Source organism: Salvelinus alpinus, chromosome 1 (genome assembly GCF_045679555.1).
Source record: "Salvelinus alpinus chromosome 1, SLU_Salpinus.1, whole genome shotgun sequence".
Classification (NCBI taxonomy): domain Eukaryota; kingdom Metazoa; phylum Chordata; class Actinopteri; order Salmoniformes; family Salmonidae; genus Salvelinus; species Salvelinus alpinus.
In genome coordinates, this window is record NC_092086.1 from 2759035 (window position 1) to 2771753 (window position 12719).

The following is a 12719-nucleotide window of genomic DNA, read 5'->3' on the forward strand; positions in this document are numbered from 1 at the left end:
CAGTCACTAAACATCTCTCTATCGCCCCCTACAGTCAGTCACTAAACATCTCTCTATCTCCCCCTACAGTCAGTCACTAAACATCTCTCTATCGCCCCCTACAGTCAGTCACTAAACATCTCTCTATCTCCCCCTACAGTCAGTCACTAAACATCTCTCTATCGCCCCCTACAGTCAGTCACTAAACATCTCTCTATCGCCCCCTACAGTCAGTCACTAAACATCTCTCTATCGCCCCCTACAGTCAGTCACTAAACATCTCTCTATCGCCCCCTACAGTCAGTCACTAAACATCTCTCTATCTCCCCCTACAGTCAGTCACTAAACATCTCTCTATCTCCCCCTACAGTCAGTCACTAAACATCTCTCTATCGCCCCCTACAGTCACTAAACATCTCTCTATCTCCCCCTACAGTCAGTCACTAAACATCTCTCTATCGCCCCCTACAGTCAGTCACTAAACATCTCTCTATCGCCCCCTACAGTCAGTCACTAAACATCTCTCTATCTCCCCCTACAGTCAGTCACTAAACATCTCTCTATCGCCCCCTACAGTCACTAAACATCTCTCTATCTCCCCCTACAGTCAGTCACTAAACATCTCTCTATCTCCCCCTACAGTCAGTCACTAAACATCTCTCTATCTCCCCCTACAGTCAGTCACTAAACATCTCTCTATCGCCCCCTACAGTCAGTCACTAAACATCTCTCTATCTCCCCCTACAGTCAGTCACTAAACATCTCTCTATCTCCCCCTACAGTCAGTCACTAAACATCTCTCTATCTCCCCCTACAGTCAGTCACTAAACATCTCTCTATCGCCCCCTACAGTCACTAAACATCTCTCTATCTCCCCCTACAGTCAGTCACTAAACATCTCTCTATCGCCCCCTACAGTCACTAAACATCTCTCTATCTCCCCCTACAGTCAGTCACTAAACATCTCTCTATCGCCCCCTACAGTCAGTCACTAAACATCTCTCTATCTCCCCCTACAGTCAGTCACTAAACATCTCTCTATCGCCCCCTACAGTCAGTCACTAAACATCTCTCTATCGCCCCCTACAGTCAGTCACTAAACATCTCTTTATCTCCCCCTACAGTCACTAAACATCTCTCTATCGTCCCCTACAGTCAGTCACTAAACACCTCTCTATCTCCCCCTACAGTCAGTCACTAAACATCTCTCTATCGCCCCCTACAGTCAGTCACTAAACATCTCTCTATCGCCCCCTACAGTCAGTCACTAAACATCTCTCTATCGCCCCCTACAGTCAGTCACTAAACATCTCTCTATCGCCCCCTACAGTCAGTCACTAAACATCTCTCTATCGCCCCCTACAGTCAGTCACTAAACATCTCTCTATCTCCCCCTACAGTCAGTCACTAAACATCTCTCTATCGCCCCCTACAGTCAGTCACTAAACATCTCTCTATCGCCCCCTACAGTCAGTCACTAAACATCTCTCTATCGCCCCCTACAGTCAGTCACTAAACATCTCTCTATCGCCCCCTACAGTCAGTCACTAAACATCTCTCTATCTCCCCCTACAGTCAGTCACTAAACATCTCTCTATCGCCCCCTACAGTCAGTCACTAAACATCTCTCTATCTCCCCCTACAGTCAGTCACTAAACATCTCTCTATCGCCCCCTACAGTCAGTCACTAAACATCTCTCTATCGCCCCCTACAGTCACTAAACATCTCTCTATCGCCCCCTACAGTCAGTCACTAAACATCTCTCTATCGCCCCCTACAGTCAGTCACTAAACATCTCTCTATCTCCCCCTACAGTCACTAAACATCTCTCTATCTCCCCCTACAGTCAGTCACTAAACATCTCTCTATCGCCCCCTACAGTCACTAAACATCTCTCTATCGCCCCCTACAGTCAGTCACTAAACATCTCTCTATCGCCCCCTACAGTCAGTCACTAAACATCTCTCTATCGCCCCCTACAGTCAGTCACTAAACATCTCTCTATCGCCCCCTACAGTCAGTCACTAAACATCTCTCTATCGCCCCCTACAGTCACTAAACATCTCTCTATCGCCCCCTACAGTCAGTCACTAAACATCTCTCTATCGCCCCCTACAGTCAGTCACTAAACATCTCTCTATCTCCCCCTACAGTCAGTCACTAAACATCTCTCTATCTCCCCCTACAGTCAGTCACTAAACATCTCTCTATCGCCCCCTACAGTCAGTCACTAAACATCTCTCTATCGCCCCCTACAGTCAGTCACTAAACATCTCTCTATCGCCCCCTACAGTCAGTCACTAAACATCTCTCTATCGCCCCCTACAGTCAGTCACTAAACATCTCTCTATCGCCCCCTACAGTCAGTCACTAAACATCTCTCTATCGCCCCCTACAGTCAGTCACTAAACATCTCTCTATCGCCCCCTACAGTCAGTCACTAAACATCTCTCTATCGCCCCCTACAGTCACTAAACATCTCTCTATCGCCCCCTACAGTCAGTCACTAAACATCTCTCTATCGCCCCCTACAGTCACTAAACATCTCTCTATCGCCCCCTACAGTCAGTCACTAAACATCTCTCTATCGTCCCCTACAGTCAGTCACTAAACATCTCTCTATCGCCCCCTACAGTCAGTCACTAAACATCTCTCTATCGCCCCCTACAGTCAGTCACTAAACATCTCTCTATCTCCCCCTACAGTCACTAAACATCTCTCTATCGCCCCCTACAGTCAGTCACTAAACATCTCTCTATCGCCCCCTACAGTCACTAAACATCTCTCTATCTCCCCCTACAGTCAGTCACTAAACATCTCTCTATCGTCCCCTACAGTCAGTCACTAAACATCTCTCTATCGTCCCCTACAGTCAGTCACTAAACATCTCTCTATCGCCCCCTACAGTCAGTCACTAAACATCTCTCTATCGTCCCCTACAGTCACTAAACATCTCTCTATCTCCCCCTACAGTCACTAAACATCTCTCTATCGTCCCCTACAGTCAGTCACTAAACATCTCTCTATCTCCCCCTACAGTCAGTCACTAAACATCTCTCTATCGCCCCCTACAGTCAGTCACTAAACATCTCTCTATCGCCCCCTACAGTCACTAAACATCTCTCTATCGCCCCCTACAGTCACTAAACATCTCTCTATCGCCCCCTACAGTCACTAAACACCTCTCTATCTCCCCCTACAGTCAGTCACTAAACATCTCTCTATCGCCCCCTACAGTCAGTCACTAAACATCTCTCTATCTCCCCCTACAGTCAGTCACTAAACATCTCTCTATCGTCCCCTACAGTCAGTCACTAAACATCTCTCTATCGCCCCCTACAGTCAGTCACTAAACATCTCTCTATCGCCCCCTACAGTCACTAAACATCTCTCTATCGCCCCCTACAGTCACTAAACATCTCTCTATCTCCCCCTACAGTCAGTCACTAAACATCTCTCTATCGTCCCCTACAGTCAGTCACTAAACATCTCTCTATCGCCCCCTACAGTCAGTCACTAAACATCTCTCTATCGCCCCCTACAGTCACTAAACATCTCTCTATCGTCCCCTACAGTCAGTCACTAAACATCTCTCTATCGCCCCCTACAGTCACTAAACATCTCTCTATCGCCCCCTACAGTCACTAAACATCTCTCTATCTCCCCCTACAGTCAGTCACTAAACATCTCTCTATCGCCCCCTACAGTCAGTCACTAAACATCTCTCTATCGCCCCCTACAGTCACTAAACATCTCTCTATCGCCCCCTACAGTCACTAAACATCTCTCTATCTCCCCCTACAGTCAGTCACTAAACATCTCTCTATCGTCCCCTACAGTCAGTCACTAAACATCTCTCTATCGCCCCCTACAGTCACTAAACATCTCTCTATCGCCCCCTACAGTCAGTCACTAAACATCTCTCTATCGCCCCCTACAGTCACTAAACATCTCTCTATCGTCCCCTACAGTCACTAAACATCTCTCTATCGCCCCCTACAGTCACTAAACATCTCTCTATCGCCCCCTACAGTCACTAAACATCTCTCTATCGCCCCCTACAGTCACTAAACATCTCTCTATCGCCCCCTACAGTCACTAAACATCTCTCTATCGCCCCCTACAGTCAGTCACTAAACATCTCTCTATCTCCCCCTACAGTCAGTCACTAAACATCTCTCTATCGCCCCCTACAGTCAGTCACTAAACATCTCTCTATCTCCCCCTACAGTCAGTCACTAAACATCTCTCTATCTCCCCCTACAGTCAGTCACTAAACATCTCTCTATCGCCCCCTACAGTCAGTCACTAAACATCTCTCTATCGCCCCCTACAGTCACTAAACATCTCTCTATCGCCCCCTACAGTCAGTCACTAAACATCTCTCTATCTCCCCCTACAGTCAGTCACTAAACATCTCTCTATCGCCCCCTACAGTCAGTCACTAAACACCTCTCTATCTCCCCCTACAGTCAGTCACTAAACATCTCTCTATCGCCCCCTACAGTCAGTCACTAAACATCTCTCTATCGCCCCCTACAGTCAGTCACTAAACATCTCTCTATCGCCCCCTACAGTCAGTCACTAAACATCTCTCTATCGCCCCCTACAGTCAGTCACTAAACATCTCTCTATCGCCCCCTACAGTCACTAAACATCTCTCTATCGCCCCCTACAGTCAGTCACTAAACATCTCTCTATCGCCCCCTACAGTCAGTCACTAAACATCTCTCTATCGCCCCCTACAGTCACTAAACATCTCTCTATCGCCCCCTACAGTCAGTCACTAAACATCTCTCTATCGCCCCCTACAGTCAGTCACTAAACATCTCTCTATCTCCCCCTACAGTCAGTCACTAAACATCTCTCTATCGCCCCCTACAGTCAGTCACTAAACATCTCTCTATCGCCCCCTACAGTCAGTCACTAAACATCTCTCTATCGCCCCCTACAGTCAGTCACTAAACATCTCTCTATCTCCCCCTACAGTCAGTCACTAAACATCTCTCTATCGCCCCCTACAGTCAGTCACTAAACATCTCTCTATCTCCCCCTACAGTCAGTCACTAAACATCTCTCTATCGCCCCCTACAGTCAGTCACTAAACATCTCTCTATCGCCCCCTACAGTCAGTCACTAAACATCTCTCTATCGCCCCCTACAGTCAGTCACTAAACATCTCTCTATCGCCCCCTACAGTCAGTCACTAAACATCTCTCTATCTCCCCCTACAGTCAGTCACTAAACATCTCTCTATCGCCCCCTACAGTCACTAAACATCTCTCTATCTCCCCCTACAGTCAGTCACTAAACATCTCTCTATCGCCCCCTACAGTCAGTCACTAAACATCTCTCTATCGCCCCCTACAGTCAGTCACTAAACATCTCTCTATCTCCCCCTACAGTCAGTCACTAAACATCTCTCTATCTCCCCCTACAGTCAGTCACTAAACATCTCTCTATCGCCCCCTACAGTCACTAAACATCTCTCTATCTCCCCCTACAGTCAGTCACTAAACATCTCTCTATCTCCCCCTACAGTCAGTCACTAAACATCTCTCTATCGCCCCCTACAGTCAGTCACTAAACATCTCTCTATCGCCCCCTACAGTCAGTCACTAAACATCTCTCTATCTCCCCCTACAGTCAGTCACTAAACATCTCTCTATCGCCCCCTACAGTCACTAAACATCTCTCTATCTCCCCCTACAGTCAGTCACTAAACATCTCTCTATCGCCCCCTACAGTCAGTCACTAAACATCTCTCTATCGCCCCCTACAGTCAGTCACTAAACATCTCTCTATCTCCCCCTACAGTCAGTCACTAAACATCTCTCTATCTCCCCCTACAGTCAGTCACTAAACATCTCTCTATCGCCCCCTACAGTCACTAAACATCTCTCTATCTCCCCCTACAGTCAGTCACTAAACATCTCTCTATCTCCCCCTACAGTCAGTCACTAAACATCTCTCTATCTCCCCCTACAGTCAGTCACTAAACATCTCTCTATCGCCCCCTACAGTCAGTCACTAAACATCTCTCTATCTCCCCCTACAGTCAGTCACTAAACATCTCTCTATCGCCCCCTACAGTCAGTCACTAAACATCTCTCTATCGCCCCCTACAGTCACTAAACATCTCTCTATCTCCCCCTACAGTCAGTCACTAAACATCTCTCTATCGCCCCCTACAGTCAGTCACTAAACATCTCTCTATCGCCCCCTACAGTCAGTCACTAAACATCTCTCTATCTCCCCCTACAGTCAGTCACTAAACATCTCTCTATCTCCCCCTACAGTCAGTCACTAAACATCTCTCTATCGCCCCCTACAGTCAGTCACTAAACATCTCTCTATCGCCCCCTACAGTCAGTCACTAAACATCTCTCTATCGCCCCCTACAGTCAGTCACTAAACATCTCTCTATCTCCCCCTACAGTCAGTCACTAAACATCTCTCTATCGCCCCCTACAGTCAGTCACTAAACATCTCTCTATCGCCCCCTACAGTCAGTCACTAAACATCTCTCTATCGCCCCCTACAGTCAGTCACTAAACATCTCTCTATCTCCCCCTACAGTCAGTCACTAAACATCTCTCTATCGCCCCCTACAGTCAGTCACTAAACATCTCTCTATCTCCCCCTACAGTCAGTCACTAAACATCTCTCTATCGCCCCCTACAGTCAGTCACTAAACATCTCTCTATCGCCCCCTACAGTCAGTCACTAAACATCTCTCTATCGCCCCCTACAGTCAGTCACTAAACATCTCTCTATCGCCCCCTACAGTCAGTCACTAAACATCTCTCTATCTCCCCCTACAGTCAGTCACTAAACATCTCTCTATCGCCCCCTACAGTCACTAAACATCTCTCTATCTCCCCCTACAGTCAGTCACTAAACATCTCTCTATCGCCCCCTACAGTCAGTCACTAAACATCTCTCTATCGCCCCCTACAGTCAGTCACTAAACATCTCTCTATCTCCCCCTACAGTCAGTCACTAAACATCTCTCTATCTCCCCCTACAGTCAGTCACTAAACATCTCTCTATCGCCCCCTACAGTCACTAAACATCTCTCTATCTCCCCCTACAGTCAGTCACTAAACATCTCTCTATCTCCCCCTACAGTCAGTCACTAAACATCTCTCTATCGCCCCCTACAGTCAGTCACTAAACATCTCTCTATCGCCCCCTACAGTCAGTCACTAAACATCTCTCTATCTCCCCCTACAGTCAGTCACTAAACATCTCTCTATCGCCCCCTACAGTCACTAAACATCTCTCTATCTCCCCCTACAGTCAGTCACTAAACATCTCTCTATCGCCCCCTACAGTCAGTCACTAAACATCTCTCTATCGCCCCCTACAGTCAGTCACTAAACATCTCTCTATCTCCCCCTACAGTCAGTCACTAAACATCTCTCTATCTCCCCCTACAGTCAGTCACTAAACATCTCTCTATCGCCCCCTACAGTCACTAAACATCTCTCTATCTCCCCCTACAGTCAGTCACTAAACATCTCTCTATCTCCCCCTACAGTCAGTCACTAAACATCTCTCTATCTCCCCCTACAGTCAGTCACTAAACATCTCTCTATCGCCCCCTACAGTCAGTCACTAAACATCTCTCTATCTCCCCCTACAGTCAGTCACTAAACATCTCTCTATCGCCCCCTACAGTCACTAAACATCTCTCTATCTCCCCCTACAGTCAGTCACTAAACATCTCTCTATCGCCCCCTACAGTCACTAAACATCTCTCTATCTCCCCCTACAGTCAGTCACTAAACATCTCTCTATCTCCCCCTACAGTCAGTCACTAAACATCTCTCTATCTCCCCCTACAGTCAGTCACTAAACATCTCTCTATCTCCCCCTACAGTCAGTCACTAAACATCTCTCTATCGCCCCCTACAGTCAGTCACTAAACATCTCTCTATCTCCCCCTACAGTCAGTCACTAAACATCTCTCTATCGCCCCCTACAGTCAGTCACTAAACATCTCTCTATCGCCCCCTACAGTCAGTCACTAAACATCTCTCTATCGCCCCCTACAGTCAGTCACTAAACATCTCTCTATCTCCCCCTACAGTCAGTCACTAAACATCTCTCTATCGCCCCCTACAGTCAGTCACTAAACATCTCTCTATCTCCCCCTACAGTCAGTCACTAAACATCTCTCTATCTCCCCCTACAGTCACTAAACATCTCTCTATCTCCCCCTACAGTCAGTCACTAAACATCTCTCTATCGCCCCCTACAGTCAGTCACTAAACATCTCTCTATCTCCCCCTACAGTCAGTCACTAAACATCTCTCTATCTCCCCCTACAGTCACTAATAGGGCCCTGACCCACAACCCTGGAGATAGATAACATATCAGTGTTCCTGTGTATCTGTCCACTTGTCAACAGACTCCTCCAGTTCAATTCAAGGGGCTTTGTTGTCATGGGAAACATATGTTTACCTTGTCAAAGCAAGTGAAGTAGATAATAAACAAAAGTGAAATAAACAATAACAAATGAACAGTAAACATTACACTCACAGACGTTCCAAAAGAATAAAGACATTTCAAATGTTTTAATTGTACATCGTTATAATGCTGTAAAATAACATTTCAGACGCGTCCATATTGGCCCCCTATTCCCTACATAGGGTCCTGGTCTAAAGTAGTGTACTACATAGGGAATAGGGTGCCATAGGGCCCTGTCCCAAAGTAGTGTACTACATAGGGAATAGGGTGCCATCATGTTAAAGTACAAAAGGGAAAATAAAAAAGCATAAATATGGGTTGTATTTACAATGGTGTATATACTATATATACTCCTTCCTGTATATCCATGACATCACATCCTGCCCATGAATGCACTATAGTCTGAGTACCTCTCTCCTTTCATTGAACAAAGACTCAAGTTAAAGTCGTCTCTAGTGATCCATGTTGCTGTCTGTCTGCCTGCCTGCCTGCCTGTCTGTCTGTCTGTCTGTCTGTCTGTCTGTCTGTCTGTCTGTCTGTCTGTCTGTCTGTCTGTCTGTCTGTCTGTCTGTCTGTCTGTCTGTCTGTCTGTCTGTCTGTCTGTCTGTCTGTCTGTCTGTCTGTCATGAGTACTTCAACCCTCTAGACTGAAAGAGCTCTGTGACACCATCTAGTGGTCATCCATAGAAACGTCACCCTGAACCAATCACATCACCCTAGACCAGTACTCCAACCCTATTGGTCACCTATCACATCACCCTCGACCAGTACTCCAACCCTATTGGTCAACTATCACATACCCCTAGACCAGTACTCCAACCCTATTGGTCACCTATCACATACCCCTAGACCAGTACTCCAACCCTATTGGTCAACTATCACATACCCCTAGACCAGTACTCCAATCCTATTGGTCACCTATCACATCACCCTAGACCAGTACTCCAACCCTATTGGTCAACTATCACATACCCCTAGACCAGTACTCCAACCCTATTGGTCACCTATCACATCACCCTCGACCAGTACTCCAACCCTGTTGGTCACCTATCACATCACCCTAGACCAGTACTCCAACCCTATTGGTCACCTATCACATACTCCTAGACCAGTACTCCAACCCTATTGGTCAACTATCACATACCCCTAGACCAGTACTCCAATCCTATTGGTCAACTATCACATCACCCTAGACCAGTACTCCAACCCTATTGGTCACCTATCACATCACCCTCGACCAGTACTCCAACCCTATTCGTCAACTATCACATCACCCTCGACCAGTACTCCAACCCTATTGGTCACCTATCACATACCCCTAGACCAGTACTCCAACCCTATTGGTCACCTATCACATACCCCTAGACCAGTACTCCAACCCTATTGGTCACCTATCACATACCCCTAGACCAGTACTCCAACCCTATTGGTCACCTATCACATACCCCTAGACCAGTACTCCAATCCTATTCGTCAACTATCACATCACCCTCGACCAGTACTCCAACCCTATTGGTCACCTATCACATACCCCTAGACCAGTACTCCAACCCTATTGGTCAACTATCACATCACCCTAGACCAGTACTCCAACCCTATTGGTCACCAATCACATGCCCCTAGACCAGTACTCCAACCCTATTGGTCAACTATCACATACCCCTAGACCAGTACTCCAACCCTATTGGTCACCAATCACATGCCCCTAGACCAGTACTCCAACCCTATTGGTCAACTATCACATACCCCTAGACCAGTACTCCAACCCTATTGGTCACCTATCACATACCCTTAGACCAGTACTCCAACCCTATTGGTCAACTATCACATACCCCTCGACCGGTACTCCAACCCTATTGGTCAACTATCACATACCCCTCGACCAGTACTCCAACCCTATTGGTCAACTATCACATACCCCTAGACCAGTACTCCAACCCTATTGGTCAACTATCACATACCCCTAGACCAGTACTCCAACCCTATTGGTCACCTATCACATACCCCTAGACCAGTACTACAACCCTATTGGTCAACTATCACATACCCCTAGACCAGTACTCCAACCCTATTGGTCAACTATCACATACCCCTCGACCAGTACTCCAACCCTATTGGTCAACTATCACATACCCCTAGACCAGTACTCCAACCCTCTAGACTGAAAGAGCTCTGTGACACCATCTAGTGGTCATCCATAGAAATGTCACCCTGAACCAATCACATCACCCTAGACCAGTACTCCAACCCTATTGGTCACCAATCACATACCCCTAGACCAGTACTACAACCCTATTGGTCAGTGTTCCATTATTAATGTGACCAGTGTTCCATTATTAAAGTGACCAGTGTTCCATTATTAAAGTGACCAGTGTTCCATTATTAAAGTGACCAGTGTTCCATTATTAAAGTGACCAGTGTTCCATTATTAAAGTGACTAGTGTTCCATTATTAAAGTGACCAGTGTTCCATTATTAAAGTGAACAGTGTTCCATTATTAAAGTGACCAGTGTTCCATTATTTAAGTGACCAGTGTTCCATTATTAAAGTGACCAGTGTTCCATTATTAAAGTGACCAGTGTTCCATTATTAAAGTGACCAGTGTTCCATTATTAAAGTGACTAGTGTTCCATTATTAAAGTGACCAGTGTTCCATTATTAAAGTGACCAGTGTTCCATTATTAAAGTGACCAGTGTTCCATTATTAAAGTGACCAGTGTTCCACTATTAAAGTGACCAGTGTTCCATTATTAAAGTGACCAGTGATTCCATGTCTATGTATATAGGACAGCAGCATCCAAGGTGCAGGGATGAGTAACCGGGTGGTAGCTGGCTGGTGATGGCTGTTTAACAGTCTGATGGCCTTGAGATAGAAGCTGTTTTTCAGTCTCTCGGTCCCAGCTTTGATGCACCTGTACTGACCTCGCCTTCTGGATGGTAGCGGGGTGAACAGGCAGTGGCTCGGGTGGTTGATGTCCTTGATGATCTTTTTGGCATTCCTGTGACATCGGGTGGTGTAGGTGTCCTGGAGGGCAGGTAGTTTGCCCCCGGTGATGCGTTGTGCAGACCTCACTACCCTCTGGAGAGCCTTGCGGTTGTGGCCGGTGCAGTTGCCATACCAGGCGGTGATACAGCCCGACAGGATGCTCTCAATTTGTGCATCTGTAAAAGCTGGTGAGGGTTTTAGGTGACAAGACAAATTTCTTCAGCCTCCTAAGGTTGAAGAGACGCTGCTGCGCCTTCTTCACCACGCTGTCTGTGTGTGTGGGACCATTTCAGTTTGTCTGTGATGTGTACGCCGAGGAACTTCAAACGTTCCACCTTCTCCACTGCGGTCCCGTTCGTTGTGGATAGAGGGTTCCCTCTGATGTCTCCTGTAGGCCACGATCATCTCCTTTGTTTTGTTGACGTTGACGTTGACGTTGACGTTGAGGGAGAGGTTATTTTCCTGACACCACTCCGCCAGAGCCCTCACCTCCTCCCTCTTTGGGACAACCAGACCATTTGTTCTGTATAGTTGTTGTAGCGTCTTGAACTCCTGATTCAACTAGTTAGTCAACTAATCATTATGCCCTTGACTAATCAAATCTAGTAAACCACTACAACATATAGGGTGAAATGTCTGGTGGTCCCTGAGGAGAGGGATGGGAAACCCTGTACTAGACTGTAGACGCAATAAACTATGGAGAAACTGTGCCTAGACTGTAGACACTATGGAGATTCTCTCAGACAGAGAGAGAGAAAGAGAGAGAGAGAGAGAGAGAGAGAGAAGAGAGACAGAGATAGAGAGAGAGAGACAGAGAGAGAGAGAGAGAGAGAGAGAGAGAGAGAGACAGAGAGACAGAGAGAGAGAGAGAGAGAGAGACAGAGAGAGAGAAAGAGAGAGATAGAGAGAGAGTACAACGTAGAACGTAGAACGTAGAACGTGTACAACGTAGAACACCAAATAATGCATGCAGAGCAGAATTAGGCCGATACCCACTAATTATCAAAATCCAGAAAAGAGCCGTTAAATTCTACAACCACCTAAAAGGAAGCGATTCCCAAACCTTCCATAACAAAGCCATCACCTACAGAGAGATGAACCTGGAGAAGAGTCCCCTAAGCAAGCTGGTCCTAGGGCTCTGTTCACAAACACAAACACACCCCACAGAGCCCCAGGACAACAGCACAATTAGACCCAACCAAATCATGAGAAAACAAAAAGATAATTACTTGACACATTGGAAAGAATTAACAAAAAAACAGAGCAAACTAGAATGCT